The sequence below is a fragment of the Choloepus didactylus genome, chromosome 27, assembly GCF_015220235.1.
Source record: "Choloepus didactylus isolate mChoDid1 chromosome 27, mChoDid1.pri, whole genome shotgun sequence".
Taxonomy (NCBI): domain Eukaryota; kingdom Metazoa; phylum Chordata; class Mammalia; order Pilosa; family Megalonychidae; genus Choloepus; species Choloepus didactylus.
In genome coordinates, this window is record NC_051333.1 from 23638160 (window position 1) to 23657095 (window position 18936).

Here is an 18936-nt window from a genome sequence, read left to right on the forward strand (position 1 = left end):
AAGTGCTGGAGATGTCATGAACCTGCCCCAGGAGTCCTCTTGAAACTGAGCCATGCAGGCACTGCCATTTTGTTCCCTGTCTAAGGAATGGGCAGCAGAACACCCTACAGCTTGGTCTCTGTAAACATGACTTCAAGCAGGATCCAAGAGGAAAGTGGCGGGTTGCCCTTCCTGAGTAAGCAAATTCATTAAGAGCTTAGTAATTAATGTGGACAGTAAACACCCAAAGAAAAGGAGATCAAAGGCTGCTGTGAATGAAAAGATACCATCACGTCTGTCCTGCTCTCTTCACACTGCCCCCTCCAATACTGCATAAGGCCCAGGAGCCAGGGTCCTTTATGAGTTAACTTTTAAATTCTCAAATACCAAACAAATGCATTCTTGTTGTCAACATTTTAAATATTATACATAAAACTGAAGTCCCCATTCCAATCCACCCCCATGTATTATAGATAATCATAATTTTTGATGGGAGTGTAGACACTTTCTTAGCATTTTACAGGGTGTTGGCAGGTGGTTTGGAGTTTGCCATCACAACTATTCTTGTTCCCTTCTGAGATATGACTCGAGATGTTTCTCAGTTATCTGGACGTGGGCTATGTGTTTATGCCTGTTTATTATTTTCCATTTCCCTGTTTTTAGGGAGTTCAGTTAGTGTTCGCCTTTACCATAAACTGCATCATTCTAGAATAAGCTTCCCTTGACATGTTTCCTTGAGCACCTGTGTATGAGTATTTCTGGGATACACCCAGACATGGAAATGCTGGGAAGGCAGACCATCTGCACATTTTCAATTATTCTAGATGTTGTCAATTTGCTCTTCTAAGTGTTCATTAGATGTGTACTCTCACCCAGTTTCCACACCTTCCTGCTTTTCTTTTGTCAGATTCAAAAGTTTTGCCGGTCTGACGCCTATAAAAATACTGTTTTGGTTGCTGTTTGGTTGCTGATTTATTTGGCATATCATGGACAGCTGGTGAAGTTGAGCAGCACTGGTTTCTTGGACATGGCATTTCATCTATGAAGTCCTAAGCTTTGCCCATCTTTCTAATGAGATTTTGTCTCTTTCATATTGATTTGTAGTCATTTATGCATTATACATGTGGATACACATACATATTCTGGATATGGATCCTTTTATTTTGTTATTATGTTTCAAGTCATGGAAGGTTTTTCTCATCCTCCATCGACTCCTCCTGTTTCTCCTCCTTTTTCTTCTTAGGAGAATCCAGGCATTGCTGAGGAAATGTGTTTAGAGCTGATGCATTCTGTGAACTCCTTCCCCATCTCATCTCTGCAAAGAGGAAAGACCTGAGCCTGACATCTGCTGCTTGAGAAACTAAGCAGCACTGGTGATCTGCTTTCTTGAAACATTATGATGAATAAAAGCCAGGGATTCTGTTATGCCAAAGAATAGAGATTCCAAATATTGCACCTGCCTGCAGCCCTTCTCTGGTGTGCATGGTAGACATGACTTATTAGTGAACTCCATCGCCCTAAGCTTAGATGCAGCCTCAGAGTCCTTCTCAACAAGAGCAGCCAACACTCACCTGCTGAAGTTGGCATGTAAGAAGACATATTCACTATCACTGCCAGAGCATAGCAAAGAGCAGTTTAATCACCCCAGTTAACAGGGATTTCAAAGTTCCTCTACCTCACAATGACTATCCAGAGTTTTCATTAAAGAGAAACTCAGCTCATTGGTTCTACCTCACCATTTGGGAAAATGGTACTAATAACAAATTAATATTTATTGAGTGGTTACTATGTGTCAGACATTGCATAAAACGCTCTTTGTGTATTTTCCCATTGAGTCCAACATCAGCTACTCCAGTACGATAGTGCCATGTCCCAGGATGAAGGTGAAACAGTACTCTGTTGCTCTCAGCTTGACCCTTTTCTCTCTTAAGATGGGCACTGCGAGGCACCAGCTCTCATTCTACCAGAACCATTATTGTTCTTCTGATGCATTCAAACACTACCTGGAGCACAGTGAGTTTTCTTGCCTTCATGATCTGGGACATAGATCTCAATCTAGTGGGAGGAAAAATCTATAGGTCCAGGGCTTCCAAGAATGAGATTGCTTTCCAAAACTTTTGCCAGTCTGTGGTAGATGCTCTGGGTGTCCCACCTAGATCCCTTTTGCTGGGTTGCTGCACCCACCCCCCTGGCTTCTGTGACTGTTGAGTGCTAACAAGTGCACTCTTCTCCTGAGAACTGCTTCCAACCCTTGGAAGACACCAGTCTTGGAAACGCCTGGGAGGTATCCCCCTCCACCGGGGCATGGTCCTCGCCAATGATGGACAAATACAGGGATACAAAAGCCCAGACCCCTTGCCCCAAGTGGACAACTCTTGGTGCTATTTCCACTCCAGAGATCCTGGTGGGGGATAAGGCTGGGATCCAGCTGAACCCATATGTTTATGTGGCTTCTTCCCCTATCCTCTTCTGCACCCCCTCTCCTCACAGGTTTCATCTGCAAGGGCTCCCTCCTTAAATCACTTGCACAAGAATCTCCATCTCACATTCTACTTCAGGGGGACCTGACTTAAGACCTGACCCAAGACAATTTTCCTTTGGTTGGCCTGGTCTGTGCTTTCATCAGAACGTCACTTTGCCTCTCTGATCACCACCATAAAGAAGGGCTGCAGGAAATCCAGTGGCGAGGAAGGAGGATATGCCTCCCTGTTCAAATTCTCCAAAGGGACTCTTGGTCTTCTAGATCTTTCTAAAATGAAAGATGATCTTTACCTCTGCCGCACTGATGAACCCACTGTCTCCACCACTTTCCCTCCAAAACAAGAAAATATCAAAACGCAAGTGAATGAGAGACACTGAATAAGGGATCAAGCTAGACCTCAGCTGTGTGGGACTCGGACACTGGCTCCCTTGGGGGAGGTTCTTCAGTTACGGTCCTAGCAGTTCAGGTTTTTAGAAATTTACCCTGTTGGGTATAAACATAGGGAAAATGATGATTTGGAATGGTCTTAATCCAGTGGTTTCAGTGGTCAGTGAGTCAAGCCATAAAATCCAGAATCATGAGGAGCTGGTCCAGGACTTTATGAGCCCAGCTCTGTCCTGGCCAGGATCTCAGTTTCCCAAACTCTACACCTGCTGGCTGGTGAGGGCACTTGTGTTCGCAACTGCCTGAGTCCTTCTGCTTTTCCTCTGGGTAACCCCAGGCTCCATCTCACAGTATCCTGTAAAGTAAAGTTATCTGGGTAAATCAGAACAACAAAAAAATAGTATCTACCTACTTCTGCCTCAAAAATCTAGGTACACTTTTTCCAGTATTAAAACATCTGAGTATTTTTGCTTTAAGAATCACTGGGATTTATTTAGTTATAAGTTACCCAGACAGCCACTCCAGTTCTCTCCACTTGCTTTTGCACGTGTAAACATCGTCTTATTCCTGTAAGAGTGATTTTCCTCCATTCAGAAAGCCTTATCAAAGTAGGAGCATCAGAACTATCTTTACATGGAAAAAACAAGTCATGGAGAGTGCAGCTTGCCCATGAAATCTCCATCAGGCAAATAACACGGGCCACCTAATGCTTCAGTTGAAATCCGTTTCTTTCAAGCTGCTCTGAGCCTCAAATCTGAGCCTTACTCACCACTTCCTCGCTTCCCTGAGTAAGAAATCAAGTCCTGCCCTAATATGGCAAATGAGAACCACCCACTCAAGTTCCATCAAAAATCACCAGCGGTTTTCCGGGTTTGGCCATTTTCTCAGGGGTTTCGGTTTCATACATCCAAGCAGCTGGTTGAGCAGCAAGGCAATGTTTGCTGACTTCCTCGGTCTTGCGAGCTGCCTTCTGGATGAGGCTTTGTCTCTGGGGGTGTCAGTTACTCCTCCCTGCAATTTCCCTTGAAGGCTGAAGAGCCTGCAGAGTGACCCTAGAATGGACACTCTCCTACCCCTGGCTCTGGGACAGAGGCCTGTTTTAGAATTTCATCTGGTGGCAACAGACTGGCTAGAGCTTTCCAGGTGGAAAGTCAAGTTGAGAAAGCAGCTGAGCAGAAATTCTTTAAAACTGAGGTTTCTTTCTCTCCTTTGCATCTGTATTTGGGAAGATGCTTCCTTTAGGAAGGACCAGTGAGCCCTTAGCACTCAGGATTTTAGTGCCAGGAACCTCAAAGTGGGCAGGCACAAGAGGGCAGAATAAATGGAGAGTTTTCATTTTGCAGCAGGGTGGTTTCCAGGTTCATGCCAATTTATTCCACAATCAAGAGCAATCCGCCTCACTTTGCCAAATCATGCAATAGTTCTCTCCCCATTACATCAAGGAACAGGAGACGGTAACAAACAGCATTACGACGTCACAAATCAATTTTATTGAAAACGTGTTAGGTTTCAGTAAAACTGGAGGATCAGACACTGGAGGAGAGGAAGGCAGGGGAGAGAAGACAGTGCACCAAGATTTACTTCTGAGTGCTACAAAATATTGAACTAAAAATAACATTAAAGATGAAATTTGTAATGAATCTCAAGCTGCTAAATTCCCCAAGGCTGGGTCTGCCAAAGGCTTTGCGGCAATCCTCTGTTCTTTCCTGTCTTTATTTAAATATTTTATACAGTTGTCTATGTTCATGTGCAGTGTGAACTGTCATTTATATTTCAGTCCACTGGAAAATGGATCTTAGACTACCTCCAGCTGAGAGCTGCACGGAGTGGTCTGAGCTGAGAGGTAGGTTGGAATGGGGAGGATAAATGAAGACGGATACTTAATGTACTTTTTGTGTACTTATATTTGGCTGTCATGTTTTCTGCCTTAAACCTGATTTGTAATTCTATGGGTTTTGTGACATTATGATAAGAGGAGATGTGTGTGAGCCTCCCATTTAGCAGGGACATTGATGGGCGTTTGAGTTAAAGAGAGTGGTTGACCGGAGCGAGGCAGGATTTGGACCCTGCGGCTTAACGCTTAGTGAAAGAACTTACTTCCTCTGGAGCCACAGTATTTCATGCTTTTCTTAGACATTAGACTTTGCCAAAGTGAACTTTTGGAAGAATAAAACATTTCCAAGATAAATTCAATTTTCCCTAGTGTTGAACTAAACTTTCTATGTCATTTAATGATTTACTCGATTTGGGGGGAAAGAGTACATTTTCCTGGTTCTCACAGGGAGGGGAAGGATTGCAAATAAGTGGTGAGGCCAGGTGAGAGTGTGAAGGAAGGCAGAGTGTGGGGCAGTAAATTTGGAAGGCCTTAGGATCTGTGCTTAATACACAAAAGGCTTTGTGAGGGCACGTGGTGGGGGAGACGGGGAAGGGATCCCAGATAAAGTTCCCATTGGGATTCTGCTCAGGGGTTGGGGTGCTGGTGTCAAAGCAGAGCGGGGACAATGTGATGAGCCATTCAGTTCTGGGGTGGGGTGATAGGAGTGGGGTGGGATGGGGTGGGGTTTTTGGTGGCCCCTTCCCTTTCCCAGGCTTTAACCTGACAAGTGTGGCTGGGACTCGGGTACCGGCCTCTGCTGGCAGAGCCTTTCCCTGCAGCCCGTCATGGGAGACACAGCTTCTCCTCTCCCCAGCACCCAGCTGAGAGGAAGGGATTCTGCTCCGTCTGTACCTGGCTCTTCACCCTTCACCGGGCACGTCCCTGGAGAAAACTCTCATCCCGGACTAAGAAGCACTTGACCTTAAAAGGGCTCCCCGGAGTGCTCAGGATTCTGGCACCTGTCGATGAGGTTGCCACATGACTGGTAGAATTTTTAAGGCTCATAAAAGGGCAAACCATGGTCCGGGTAGAAACAGTTGTGGGAACAAAGGGACAAAGATGTGTGCGTGTAGGTAGGGGTGGGGGAATCCCAAGAGCCCCTCAGCTGCCATTTCTCCAAGAGCCAAAGGTCTGGGATAAATATAATCACAGGGCGTGCAGGGGGCCTCTTTCTCCTCTTGCCCCCACTGTCTCCTCCTCTCATCTTTCTGGGTCACGGAAGTCAGGCAGGCTCCTCACCTGGGCACCGACTAGTGTGTGACAGGGAGAAGTCAGCTGGTCTTTTTAATCCCCAAGTTCCTCACCTTTAACATAGGGATGATGTTATCCCTAAGGGGGTTTCGTGAGATGTGTATGTGTCAAGGTGAGGAGGACACCAACTGAGAGCTGGCAAGTCATGCCTCATCGCTTCCTGGCTCTCTTTGCAATAGCCACACATTCCGTGGTTCTCCCCTCTGCCTGCAGGGAACCCTGCCCTTCCTTCAAAGCCCATGCCATCCAGGAAACCTACGGAGACCGGAGACCATTGTCTCTTGGTGGAAGGGCGGTGGAGGGGTGGGGGTGTTGACTTCAGGGTCACCAGGGTCCAGCCCCAGCCTCAGCCCCAGATGGGTCCCAGGGAGTTGGAGGAGCAGCCATCGCTTCATCCAGGTCCTCAGGTCCCCACCAAGCCCACACATGTGGCTGTGTTGCTCACAAAGACTCTTGCAGCTGCTGCCTTGGCCAAAGCCCAAAGAGCTACAAGTAGCATGCATCCACTCGTTCCGCCTTAAGCAATGAAGTGAATTCTGTTATTAAGAAGCAGAGACCTTTGGAGAAATCCAAGGCAGGAAGGATAGCCCTGCCTTGTAGGATGTGGAATCAGGAACTGGAAACACCACCAGGTCTCTGCTTCCCTCTGTCTCCCTCTCAGAAGCAAAAGGGAGGAGGCTGGCTCCAGGACCTCTTTGCCTCAACTCCAAATCCCTTGCAAGGACAGTGTGGCAGGCACAGCTTGGATCAGATGTCCACTGTAGTTCCATTCCACAAAGACCACGGTGAGAAGGTCACTTGGTAGAACATGGCCAGAGGTATCAGTCTTGGCATTGGGATTAGTTTTCTGGCACTGTACATGGGGGAAAGCCAGAGCAGAGCCCCTCCTCTCCCGGAAAAGGACCTCAACCAACACCTGTCATCCTATCACTTCCCAGGGTCTATAAGCTGATGGGTGTCTCCAGGGGGTCCAAGCCTGGGTGAGCCCCTGCCCAGGCAGCACCCTATGGTCCTTGCATCTCCACAGTGACTTGATGATTTTTATGGGAATAAAGAGAGCTCTATGGTCAAGATATGACAGGGAGGGGCTGGGACTGAAACTTCATCCTATGCATCTATAGGAACCTTTCCCCAAGGATCCATGCTTCAGGGGGCTCTACTAAAGAACCTCTTCAGGCAACATGCATCCTAAGATTTCTGGAATGTGTGAACCATCCAAGTGTCTGGATCCTCAAGCCCTCCCGGGCTTCAGAGGGGGTAAGAGAAGAAGCCAAGACCTTCTGTGTCCAGAAACACCCAATGGCTGTCTTTTTCCTCCTCTTTCTCTACAAAACCAGGCTCTGCCTAAAAAGTTTTCCCTAGACTAGGAGCTCGTATGTGAAAGGCAATACAATTTGGTGGAGAATCCCGGGAGAGTTTCCACAGCCTGGGTCTTTCTCCATCCCTGCCCACCCCATGGCATTAGTCAGCCCATTTCCTCTCTCGGGGCCTTGCCCGCTTCATCTGTAAAGTGGACATCACAAGGCCTCCGTCCTGTCAGCCTTTGCCGGTCATGAATATCCTTTGGGAATGAGAAGCTTGGAGAAGGGGAAATGGTTATAATGATGCAATGCTTTGGGGAGAATTGGGGTCACAACACAGGGTCTTTGGGTTTGCTTGTTTTGAAGGCAGAGTTTCTATTGGTGGACGTGGAGGGCAGCCCCTGGGACACATGAGGGAAAAATGCTGCCCTTGTCCTGTCTCATATGGAGAAAATCAGGCACTGGTGGAGGCAGAGGTTCGGGCAGCCCATCCACCTCGCTGCAGTCGTGCTGGGCTAATCCCCAGGGGGAAGATGTCCTGCCCTGCCCTCACTTTGTCCTCTTAATCTCCTTTGTGTTTCCTCACTGACCCTGGGCATGCATTTGACTTGTGACCTCCTTGCTGTTCACAGAATGCAGGCACTCAGTGAGTGGTCAGGCATTCACACCGAGGAAGTTTTGGGTCATGATTCCTTCACAGAAACCTCAGCCAACAGGAGGAGGTGGGCTGGACTGCCCCCTTCTCCCAGTGAGGTCACATTGCTGTGGCCTGATCTGTAACCCCGGGCTCCTCCTTACCAAGGAAGACACACGTCCCGGGGAAATTGAGCCAAAAAGTGGCAGAAAGGAGAACAGAGACTGCATGTCTATGGAGCAAAATAATTAAGGTAAAATCTAAATGTCCAGTCTCTGCCTGATGGCCAAGGAAGCCACCTGTGGTAGGCAGAATAATGCAGTCCCCCGAGATTGTGGGTCCTAATCCTTGGAATCTGTAAATGGTACTTTAAAAAGAAAAAGTGTCTTTGCAAATGTGATTAAGTCAAGCATCTTGAGTTGGAAAGATCATCGTGGTGCTCCCTAAATGTGATCACAAGTGAAGTAGAGGGAGATTTGACATACTCAGAGGAAAAGGTAATATAAAGATGAGCAGAAAGACATTGGGAGATGCTGGCCTTGGAGACTGGAATGATGCATCCACAAGCCAGGGAATGCTTGCAGCCACCAGAAGCTGGAAAAAGTGAGGAACCCATTCTCCCCTGGAGCCTCCAAGGGAGCGTGGCCTGCAGACACATTCATTTCAACCCAGTGGTACTGATTTTGTACTCCTGGCCTCCAGAACTGTGACAGAACAAATATCTCTCGTTTGAAGCCACTAAGTTTGTCCTGATTTGTTATAGCAGTCATGGGGAGCTAGGATACCACCTAAGAAAGATCTTTCTCATGAGAGGTTACAATGGAAACTCTGCTAAGGGCACCAGCTCCCAGGGTCACAGGCCTGGGGCTCAGCATTCCCAAGCTCCAGGGAGTAGGGTCGGACTCAAACTTGTCTTGTTCCTTGGCTAGCTTCCAAGAGTCTTTCCCCAGTAAAATGCAAGCCCCTGGAGGGCCACAGACATGTGTTGTGCATGCCTGTACCCCTAAAAACTCAGCCTAGTTCATGGCCAAAAGACTGGATATATAGAATTTTTTTTTTTTTTTTTTTTTTTTTTTACTTTATCAGCTATTGGGGATTGAATCATGTTCCCCACAAAGGGCTTGTTCAAGTCTTAATCTGCATTCCTGTGTGTGTGAACCCATATGTAAATAGGGCCTTTGAAGATATTATTAGTTAAGGTGTGGACTCATTTATAACTAAGATTTTCAAAGATCCTCTTTAGATGAGGCCAAATTGAATCAGGGTGGGCCTTAACCCATATAGCTGAAGTCCTTATAAAGAGAGGAAATCCGGACAGAGACTCAGATGATTGAGCAGGAGAAATAGAAGCCACAGGGAAAAGCCATGTGATGGAGGCAGAGATACAAGCCAAGGAACCCCAAGGACTGCAGTAAGCCAGCACCAGATGCTACAGACTCTTGGAGAAATCACGGCTTGTTGAGACCTTGATTTTGAACTTCCAGCCTCCAAAACTGTGAGCTAATAATCCTTACTGTTTAAGCCACCCTCTTGTATGGCATTTGTCAGAGCAGCCCCGGCAAACTAAGACATCAGCACATGTAAGTCACTAGTAACAGCAAACCTGTTCAATGGACAGAACAGGAGGAGCCACGTGACATGTCTTTCAGCATCATCCTCTACGATTATTTATCCAGCATTTTATTTACCTCTTCAAGTTTGTGTCTTGTCTTCTCCACCAGCTTTAAAGGCTCCTTAAGGTGGCGATGTACTTCCCTTTAAGCAGAGACATGCACAAGGCTTAGTATGTAGAAAGTGCTCAGGAAAGATCCACTGACTGTCTGGTATGTGGATATTCAGGTGGCAAATGGATATTTGCCTAGTGAGTATCTTGCCTACCATTTTCCCAATGGCCTAAGGTGTACAGGAAGCTTCTGGAATCCTAGCTTGAAAAGCAGAGTACAGGAGTCTCAGGCTTCAGGTTATGTAGCTCAGGGAAGCTGCACCGTATTTTTAGTTAACTTCTGAGAGAGGACTGGATTCCAGGACCACTTAGGGGAGACAAGGATGGAGACACCAGCGTGGAAACAATGAAGCTTTTTAGCTTTCTATGGAGCAGCCACTGGAGCTGAGCATTTGCTTTCTGCTTAAACATAGCAGTGATTTTTTAAATGCAGGAGCAATAAACAACACAAAATTATCTGGCTCCATTTGGGGAGGAGCCCAGCTAGATATAGCTCGGAGTCCATTTGCACCATTTGCATATGTTGATGCTCTGTAGCAAAAGTGATTGCTCAGGAGAAAGCAGGAAAAGGTTGTGTAGGGAAAAAAATGCATCAACACACTGAGTGAACAGGAAGAGAAGTTTGGGTCTAAACACATCTTTTTTGAGGGTTGGCAATTATTTCTGAAAGTTATGGATTTATTTATTTATTTATTTATTTATTTATTTTGTAGAAATAGCTTCCACTCTAAAAGCCAAATTCTGAGCCAGAAAACACTGTCCTCTGAGCTGAGTGTTTCTGGGACTCCGTCTGACCTGTCTTTGAGATCAGGCCTGGGTTCCCCAGGCAGCCCAGCACCATCCCCATGCACCTGTCTGGTTATGAAGGTTTCCAGCCTGTGTGTTCCATGCAAACTACCCTTGACTTGCCTCTTCTTACAGGAGAATGCAATGACTGCACTAATTTACCCTGGACCTGCTGCTGTCCCACAATTAGAGACTGCAAACTTCATTTAAGAGCTGGTGGGGTGGACATCAGAAATAAAGATGGAGAACAAGGGGAAAGCATAGAACTTGGAGTTAGGAGTCTAGTTAGAGCCTCAGGAGGTCCCCTTTCCCTCTCTGGTCCCCAGTCTTCCCATCTATTAAATGAGGGAACTGGACTCCATTGACATGGGCTAATTTGTAATTGAGGCAATTGAAAGATTTTAGGTAGCACGTGTACAGCTGATGCTGAGAAATTTGTCTGTGCTTGAATTCTCTTTCTGTCCCTTGAATTACATCAAGGTAAAATCTTCAATTCAGATTTCATTAACATCTTTCTCATATTTTGTTCATCATTTTCAACAAAAAAGGGAACAGACCCTGGGTAACAAAAAAAAAATCTAGCTAGCATTAAATAATGTTGTCTTACTTTCATTCTATTCAAGGCAAATGATCATGGCTTAGCATCTCTGGTAAGGATACAAAAATTCCTTTCAAATAAATGCACATGAGTACAAAGAATGGGAAAATTCAAACAAATGCGTTAGGTAAATATAAGTGCAGATGTTACGTGGAAAGTGCCCATGAAATGCCTGATGTTTTTGGAACACATGTACTTACCTACTCCTAAGAACTCTTTATGTTCACCTTTCTACAAGTCATTATAAGAACCGGTCGCTGTTAACCAGCTATGACTTGGCCCTGCTTTCCGTCTAGAGCCCAGTGACGCCTTTCTTCTGCTGACCCCCTCTGCCCTCCAGCCACAGGAAATACCCTTCCTCTCTCATTCATGCCACTGATGTCTGATCTGTCTTGGACTCCACTGACACTCTAATATTTCCATCAAAAGATCTATATCTGGGTGTATGTACTATATCAGAACTCCAGCAAGTTTTTCCTCCTGCCTGTTTACATTAAAAGTACTCGTTATGATTCAAAATACTTCCAAATTATGTTCCTCTGGATTTCTGTGCTTTATAAAGACTCCCATGCCTATCTTTTTCTAGGGTTATAAGTTAAAAAAAAAATTTTATGATGATAGAAACCGATTTAAAGGTTCCACAGACATTTGCTAAACTGTGGGTAAGGCAGCTTTGGGCTGAACCAGCCCACTTTCATAGCCCACTCTGAATGAGGGGAGACTGGGAACGAGAGGGCTGGAAATTGGAGCAGCTTCAAGCATTAACTTGGTGCTCTCTCTGCACGTTCCGGCAGTAGATGGAAGTGCCAGCACCTGAACACTGGAATCATGGGTTAACTCCAGCTATCATTGGCAGGGGAGGCAATTACTAGCACTGGCTGCCCTCAGTAAGAATGCTTGCATTCTCTAACCTTCATCAGTGGATAAAAGGCACAGGAAAATACATTACAGCTAATATGAGAAAGAACCTTCTAACACAGAGCTTTCAGGAAAGAAACTGGCTGCCTTCAAAGGTAGTGAGCCTCAAAGCACCCCAGGAAGATTCCAATCAGAGACTCGATGGCCCTCAACGTAAAAGAGGTTCCGGCAGTAGGCACAGGTTGCACCCCCTTCCAGCTCAGAGAGTGTCCTTTCACCCCCTGTTTTTGCCATGAGGGGGAGTGGTCAGTGAAAGGCGCTCAATTTGAATTGGATTAAATAAAGTGCATTGGTAGACAAAGGGACTGACAACTCCAGGAAGAGCTGAATACAGGTATTCGAAAATCATCCAGAAGGTGTCTTCCCATCCCTCCTCTCTGCTTTCCCATTAGCTTCATTCTTCTTTTAGTTTGCCAGGCTGTTATGGTAAATACCACATGATGGGAATTTACTGTCTCAACAGTTTTGAGATGTTGACAAAGCTTGCTTTCTTTCCAAACACCATGATGCTCTGGTGCAGGCTTGCTGGCAATTCTTGGAGTTTCTTGGTTTGCCTGGTACATGTCAATGTCCTCTTCTTTCCCCCCTGGGTTTGTGCTGACTGCTGGCTTCTCCCTGTGTCCTTCTCTGACCCTGGCTTCTGGTTTCTTCTCTGTATAAGACCTCCAGTAGTCTGGATGAAAGCCCAACCTGCTTCAGGTGGCCACAGCTTAACTAAAAAATAACATCTTCAAGAGGTTCATAATGCAATCTACCACAATTCTCCAGAAGGCAGCAGAAGACAACCTCCATCAGCTGCAGGTTAGTCTTGGACCCACTGAACAGCCTGAGAAGGGGAGGCACTGTTATCCAGTGGTCCACCAAGGGTCTTGAGGCTTTCCTAAGAATACAATCAGAGACGTTCACAAAAATCTACATGCAAGAATACTCTCTTGTATCTACTTCCTGCTGCATGGTAATTAAAACAACCAAAATGCCCAACTGACAGTGGACTGGTTCAATAAATAGTAGTATATCCAAATGGTAAAATATTATGCAATTGGTAAAAAGTATGATGCTTTCAGAGAGTAGCAATGATACAAAAATACCCCTTGATATATTGCTAAGCAATAAATGGAAATGAATAAAGAGTAAGGTCACAGTTTTGGAAAAAAATATTTATTTAAAAAATTGGATGCAAACATACAAATGTACTTTCTCTGAACAGAGAGATTACAGATAATACTATTTTTTAAGAATTTTTTTTTATTTCCCAGGTTTTCTACTATGAATATGTATTACTTTCTACACTTAGAAAAAAAGTAAACAAATATTGCTTTAAAAATCCAGACAGTTGTGTAGTGACCAACAAAAGGCTCCCCAACCTGGGGCAGTAGAAGGACCCCCAGGAACAGCTCATTTTCTGACCTAGAACAGGATGAATCATTTTGGAATAAAAGAGCCACCATGAGGAGGAGGCAAGTCTCTGCTTCCTTTTCTGAAGAGACAACCAAGAGAGCTGGAGTGGTGGGTGGAAAGCTGCGAGGTATTTTCTGGCTCAGCCTCCAGATGCTCCTGCCATTAGCTCAAGACTCAGCCTTGTGTAGTTATGCTCCTGCCTGGAGATACAGTCACGGCCCCATCAGGGGCCTGTGAGATGTTGTCCTTCCTCTCTCTCTCTCTGTCTCTCTCTCTCTCGTTCTCTCTCTCTCTCTGTGTCACACACACACACACACACTCGGCTGTACACACCAGCTACATTGTTAGACCCAGCTCGACGTTCAATACAGATTTATGGCGCAGGCACTTGGAACCTTGCAGGTCTCCGGGGTGTCTCTGACAATGTTATCTGTCCATTTTACATTCAGGCCTCCTAATAAAATCTATACCACCTCTCCACAGTATGAATAAAACTTATCAGACTCTTTTCTTCGGCCAGGCCCACTGAGGCCTCAGGGTGATGGGCCGGCCACAAAGCCCCGGCCTCTGCAGAGCCAGCCCCAGCCCCAGCACCAAATGCTCCCATTGCAGCCAGATTCTTGGGCCCAAAAGCAAGAGGTTCCGAGGCTGCCCCCCTCCCTGTGCCTGACACCAAAGGGACAGAGCTTAGCAATTCTGAGATCTATCCCCAATATTTCCCTACCCCAAACCAGCCCTCAGCTTGTGTCATTGGTGGACTTATTCTGTGTCACTCCTGAAATTTTTTTCTTATCCTTATTTATTATTATTTTTTCTTTAGAGGTCATTCGGGAATGGCTGCTAGGAGGATGTGAATTGTGGCCATGCAGCTGAGGGCAGGAGGGGCATGACTTGGTAGAAATGAAGGGAGAGAAGACTGCAAACAAGAACTATCAGGCAGATATCCTCATTTATTCACCGTGAACTCACCATGTCCATATAGGTGCTCAGAACTTGGTGCTGAGAAGAAAATCCAAGCCTGAGATGCGGCAAGTGGAGTGGATGGGGGAGGTGGTCAGACAACCACGAGCATCCGTAAATGCCAGCTGGGGGCCATCAGTGCCACCCAGTCGGGAAAAACATGACGTGCTATGCAGTGGCAACACCAAGCACGCAAACACTAAATAAGTGAATAATGAGACTCACAGGCAGGTGGCCTGGCCTGGCTGAGGACAGGGAGGCTTCCTCAAGGAGGCTCCTTTCAAGCTGACATCTGAAAGGATGGGAAGGATTTAACCCAGGGAAAAGGCAGAGTGTTTCCCAGAGAGAGGGAGAACAAATGTCAATGCAAAGAGAGAGGAAGAGCTGGTGCAGAGAATCTTCGAGACCAGCGTTATGCAGGGACTTCAGACCCAGGGAGGGATGGTGCTGGGCATTCCCAGCGGGCACTGGGAAGTCATTCCCAGCCACCTCCATGTTCCTCAGTGACCCCACCGTGTGAGCCCACGCTGCAGCCTCCGAGCAGGCTGTTGCACTGGGTCAGTTCCGACCGCACGGGCTTAAGAGCACCCAGCATGGGAGCACTGTAGCCTTGCTGGCAGGAGGTCCCAAGGCCGCAGGGTGGGTGCAGCGGGAGAGCCTGGGGGCATTTCACAGGAGGGGCCGTTGTCCTCCAGGCTGCCTCTCGGCAAGCAGAGGAAGGCTCCAAGTGTGGCTGCTGATCCACGGCCGCCAGTTCAAGGAGGCAAATGGAGGGCATGGGAGCTGACCACTGTGGCCATCATCTGGTAGCCACACAGTCCCTTCCCATCCCTGGAAGCAGGACTGGACACATCCAGGAGGCTCTGGAGGGGTTCCACCCCGAGAGCCGCTGAGTCCCCTCAGGGAGTCTCAGCATCAGAAGTTGAACCCAAATCGCACTATCATCTCCGTGTGTGTCTTCCTGCTCTGTCAAGGCAGGTGGCAAACACAAACAGGTAAGCCAACACTCAGACAAAAGCATCTAACTGGAGTAGGTACTGGGGTTAACTGAGAGGTCTAAAGGTAGGTCTAGCTTTAGGCACAAATGGATCCAACTACATCAGCAAAACTCGTTCAGAGCATGACCAGACACAGGGGCAAACGAAAGCCCGCTGGCAGCCCCTGGCTCACACCATCCCATCAGCTGTCCTCATCCTGGAGATTCAGGTGCAAGTCCTGCCCTTATCCTCAGGGGCCCTGGGACCAACCTGGAGCCCATCTCGGGGCCGGAAGGTGCTACTGAGTCAAGGTGGACCCCAAGTTCTCCCTCAAAGTGGGAACAGTGGAGGTGGGGGATGGGGAAGCCAGGGGTTCTCTTCTCACCCAAAATTACGGACTGAGAATATGGAAGAGGTGCAGTTAGCAGAAGAAGGAAGCAAAAGAGGCCAGAGAAACCAGCAGCCGTCACTCTAATGAGGAACAGGCACATGTAGGCCCCCGTCACTTGCTCCAGGCCTCTGCTCCTGCCCAGAACACAGAGGCTGCCACCAGAAGGGCAGGGGCACAAGGAGAGGGAGCCAGTCCCTCCATTTACACTCTTGCAGTGATGGGTTTAGAAAAGTTCTCCTTGATGAGTGAGTTGATTTTTTCCATCTTTCAGGATAAATCAGACTTGACTCATGTTTGTTGTTAAAACAGCCCCTCCCAGTTTGGCCCATGGTTGGCTGCCCTGGTGGCACATACCATCCCGGAGAGTCTAGTTATACTCACAAAATCATTGTTCCCAACACTGGAGATGCCGCTGAGGCGAGAATGGAATCATGTCAGGAGATCTACCCTTTGCTTTTTCCTCCCAGCTTTTTGCAAAGGATGGGCTGGTGAGAAGTTTTTCACAAAATGTAGCCTTTCTCTCTTTTTGGTTAAAAAAAAAATCAAATTATATATCTGCCTTTTCTCCCTTCTTATAGAAATATTTATGATCTTTCTACTAAATAATGCATTAAGGATGACTGTATTAGTACACGCTGTGTATGCATAAACCAGGATGCAAGATCTTAAATTCTGTAAACATAATTAGACTGGAAATCCTACCCAGTGGCTCCAGATGTAGGGTCCATAGTCAAGTTACTTGCATCTCTCTGGGAGGAGTCAATAGGTATGCAGTATCCCAAAGATGGAAAGTCATTACTGTGAGGTTTTAAGGGTCTTTAAAAGCTTTTTGCCCATGTGCACATGCAAACACCAAGCTAGCAAACGTTCACTTTAATTTGTGAATGCGTAAGAGTTTCCAAAGAGTCTCAGCTGTTCCAGCCACCTGTGTGTAGAATTGTCTTTTCTCTATTGTCTTGTACACTACAGCTCCTCCAGGTGAGGGGACTTGATCAGGTATCAAATAAGGCAGATGGCCAGGGAAAGTCATGGAAGGGGAGGTCCAAGTCGCTCTGAGATGCTCTGAACAAACCCTTAGGTCTTCCTCTTCATGTGCCCTTTTGCCACCGACACTCCTCTTCCAGGAAGGCAAGCTGCTGTATCCATCACTGAGGCTCCAGCCCAAAGACGGCCGGGCCAGTGGGCGCCAGATGACGAATTCAGACTAATTGTCACGGATCAAATAGCAGCAAAATATTTCCAGTTGCCAATGTCCCATTTTCCAGTTGTCCCTCTGTTATATGTCTAAGTAAACATTTGTTCTGCTTATCATTTCTGAGCAAAAGACATGAATCACTTGCCTAGAAGAAACCGCAGAGACAGCTGTCGCCTGTGAGGAATCCACATTTGGGGACAGGGGATGGGAAACAGGGCTCCAGAACTAGGTCTGCTCTCTCTCTGTCCTCATTCTAGAAAAGAAGTCTAGGACATTCTGGTGGACTAATGGTCCGGGATGTCCTATCATTTTATGGTGGGACATTAGATAGCAACAGACCCCCTAGGCAGAAACCTCTCCTCCTACTGGCGTCCGAGATGTCTGAAATTCCACCCTTAGTTGCTCTCCTTTGGCTGAAGATGCTGCCTCCAGAAGGTTTCTGTTAAAGTGCCAATGCGTTGCCTGAGGGTGGCCACACATTAACCAGTGCGCGCTCGTTAAGGCGTCTTGCAGAGCCCTTTGCTAGGTCCTGGATTCTAAAGCAGGATTGGAAGGAACCTTAAAGAGACAGGCTCTCAGAGTTTGGGGGACTTGTCTGTTTTTGCAGCAAGTTGCACAGAAAACACATTTTCTAATAGGATCTGTGCCTGGCACTTCTGTGTGCTTCATGTTATTTAATCCTCAAATCCCCTACCAGGTGGGCAGGAAAAGTGACATCATAAAAGAATACAATAGACAAAGAGAAACTTTGGGTCATGGTAGCCTTTGGGCTTGATGGATTATGTGAGCTGGGGTTTGAAGGGTGAACAAGATTTATCTAGGTGAGGAGGAGGAAGGCCGATGCTTAGGTACAGGGAACAGCTTATGCAAGAGTGGGCAAGTCAGGAATGCTCAGGGCTTAATTTGAATGAATAAGTTTGGAATTGAGAAGAATTGAGGAATATAAAAACTGGGGGAATGCCAAGGCCTTCTCAGGCTCTGAGTCTAAAATGGACATCACCACCCCTTACCCGGGAGAAGGGCAGTGACCTTACCAGATGATTCACTAAGTACCAGGTCCAAATAGTCTTTGAAAGCCCAATACATAATAGGGAACTTTACTCCACAGATCCCCAACAATGCATATTAAAAATAAGTTTAAAGATGGTTTCCATCATTACAATGAAAACTTTGCTCTATAAAGGACTGTTAAAGAAATGGAAAGATAAGCTATTTTTGGAGAAAATATTTGCAAAACACCTATTTAACAAAGGACATGCATCCATAATATATAAATAACTCTCAAATCTCAACAATAAGAAAACAAACAACCCAATTTAAAAATAGGCGAGAGACTTAGACACTTTGCAAAGAGGTTATAAGGATGGTGTGCCAGTTTAAATGTATTATGTCCCCCAGAAAAAGCCATATTCTTTGATGCAATCTTGTGGGGCAGACAGAACAGTGGGGATTAAGTTGGAATGTTTGGATTAGGTGGTTTGCATGGAGATGTGCCCCACCCAGCTGTGGGAGGTGACTCTGGTGGGATACTCCCATGGAGGTGTGGCCCCACCCATTTGGGGTGGGCCTTGATCAGTGGAGCCATATAAAACATGCTGACTCAAAGAGACGGAACGGAGTGCAGCTGTGAGTGACGTTTTGAAGAAGAGCAAGCTTGCTAGAGAGGAACGTCCTGGGAGAAAGCCATTTTGAAACCAGAACTTTGGAGCAGACACCAGCCACGTGCCTTCCCAGCTAACAGAGGTTTTCCGGACGCCATTGGCCATCCTCCAGTGAAGGTACCTGGTTACTGATGTGTTACCTCGGACACTTTATGGCCTTAAGACTGTAACTGTATAGCCAAATAAACCCCCTTTTTATAAAAGCCGGTCCATCTCTGGTGTTTTGCATTCTGCAGCATTAGCAAACTAGGACAGATGGCAAATAAGCACATGGAAAATGTTCAACATAATTACCCACTAAGGAAATGCAAATTTTTGAGAAACAACTATACACCTATTAAAATGGCTAAAATTAAAATACTGACAATGCCAAGTGTTGACAAGGATGTCTAGCAACAGGAACACTCATACATTACTAGTGG